Raw genomic sequence first — 2,607 nt, 5'->3', positions numbered from 1 at the left:
TTCCGGTTTTAATATAGACGAAATATTGTGTTTACTTAAGCGTATCTTTCCCCCGGGTGTTTTTTTTTTCTGGTCTGTTACATATCACCAGGATATTCAATCCACGCACAGTGTATATAGAACTTATTGACATTTACTTACTGATACAAAATGATTTAAAATGAAGACTTATTATGACAATGCGTATTTTTAATTAATCAAACGATAATATTTCATTTCAATTACAATTAGGTTATTTAGATTAAATAGTGTTATATTCAAACCGTTTTACTTCTAACGATCACAATGAAATCACAAGTTTCGTATATATTTGAGAACAGAATAATTTATAAAGTCATTTCATTCTCTTTTTATATAAATTAAGGTAGTACAATGTTTAAATATCAAATTATTTTACATGTCAGCTCTTTCTTTTTACATGTTTTACAGATACTAATATAATGGTTTATACTCATATTTAAACACTGACACTTCTCCGTCCGTTTTGACAAAGAAAATCGTCAGGGATACAATGCATGTTAAATGTCACACCAATTTAATAAACCTGGCATGAGCAAAAACACATCTAAATATATTCTGTTCTTTAATTTACATTTTTGATGACTGATTTAAATATTGTAAAACAATGACCATAATGCGTAGAGTTAGCGTATGTTTGGTTAACAAATGACTTGCAATATCTTTGATCGACATATTAAAAAAACACCCGGACATATGATTGACCAATTGAAATTTACACTTCGGCTCATAAGACGATAGTTTTTAATTTGAATTCGGATTGCATAATTTAAATTATAAAGTTTCATTTTCCAATCATTTGACTTCTTGAGATCAAAATTGGATGACGATTTTGCGCACATACAAAAGAACAGAACAATCTGCAAAGTAATTTTATACTCTTTATATAAATATGGTGATATTGTGTTAACATATCAAATTATGTTTACATAAAAGATCTTTCATTTTACAAACATTGTTAATATGCTGGAGATTAATATTTAAACTCTGACACTTCTTAATAACTGTCCAAAAAGAAAATCGCGTGATAAAGAAATGCATGTTGCTAACTTCTCAACAAGTAAGGATAACCCGAGACGAAACAAACATAAAAATATCCTGTTTCATAAAAATGTTGGTATTGACTCATTTAATGATTGTTGAAAATAAACATAATATCTTGTGCGTACGTGCAACATGCATTTATAGATTTTATGATAAAGCATAAGTTTGGTTAATTGTGTAAGCATATTTGCATCTTTGACAACTTCAGGTCATATAATAGGCTATCAGTTATATGACAGACAATGAATAATATTAATGCAACCTTTTTCATTCCTACATTTTGAAGAAACGATATAATTTAATGATTTGAATCCCAACCTCCCATACTTATTTCTAGCACAAACTATTATAATATACAAACATCTAAGAGTTGTGTCTCTTATTTATATTTCCAGAACTATCCTCGTACAAACCATATTGTAAATCGTCATATTAAAAGTTAATGAAGAGCATCTAGTTAATTTTCTACCGTGCACCGGTGTTTGCCAAAATATCTGTACCAACACTTCGCAACGTGTGTGCTATCTATATACTGTATTGTAATAAATAATGAAATCTAGTAAACTGTAACTTTAATTTGTATCACAATGCTTGTATGTGCCTGTTTCTATAAAGTGTCCGCACTAAATATTTGTTCATGGCACATTTGTTGAGTTTGCGTTAAAAATGTGTCATATTTCTTTAAGCATCCATTTGGCATGTTGTATCCCAGGACCAACTCACACACCTAAAGAATCTGTGATTCCAAGAATCAATTTAATTGAATGCTCCATGGGTTGCAAATGTTTGTTGTCGAGTTATCGTTTTGTAGTTTGTCAACATGAGGGATGAATACGTGTGTTTAGTTATATATACTATGTATATCTTAATTATATGTCTAGTTATCTAGTGAGATGTGTGCTAAATTATGTAGTTTTGTAATAAAACTGTGGCTTAATAATGTCAGTACCGTTGTTGTAATCATTATATATCATTGACAATAAACAATATGAGATATCTAATAAGCTGTTGATGATTCACACATATTTGAATCTATCTGTACGCACGAATCTGAAGTATGATGTATGGTTTACTTATCTCGGCTAGTACATGAAGATCTAATTAGTATCATGCATATAGAGTTTAATGTATCTTTCACGTAATGCAACGTGGAAATAATGTAGGGTTATGGGAAAATAACTTTACTCCAAGAAAAATAGATAGCAGAAAGGAAGAAATATGTTTTCAACAAAAGTGATTACACAAACCCGACACTCTATATGACTGTCGAAAGGCAGGATCATGTAGCTCAGTGTTTGCAGTTGAATCATGTCTATCATAGTTGTTCTAAGTAAAGTATTATGTAATACATTATACAATTATATTTCTCATTTGATATGTTTCATCGATTAATGTCGATGTCTTTTACAGATGACTATACAGCATTTTGTTTATTGTAGAAAGCCGTACAGTTGCTTACATCTACCTAATTCAAAATGTTGGTGGATATTGGTATGACTTTTCAAAATATAGAATATAGAACATTAGACTAATACAATATACTAC

The sequence above is a fragment of the Mytilus californianus genome, unplaced genomic scaffold, assembly GCF_021869535.1.
Source record: "Mytilus californianus isolate M0D057914Y unplaced genomic scaffold, xbMytCali1.0.p SCAF_6, whole genome shotgun sequence".
Lineage (NCBI taxonomy): Eukaryota > Metazoa > Mollusca > Bivalvia > Mytilida > Mytilidae > Mytilus > Mytilus californianus.
The sequence above is the reverse complement of the archived record's forward strand: the minus strand, read 5'-3'. Positions refer to the sequence as shown.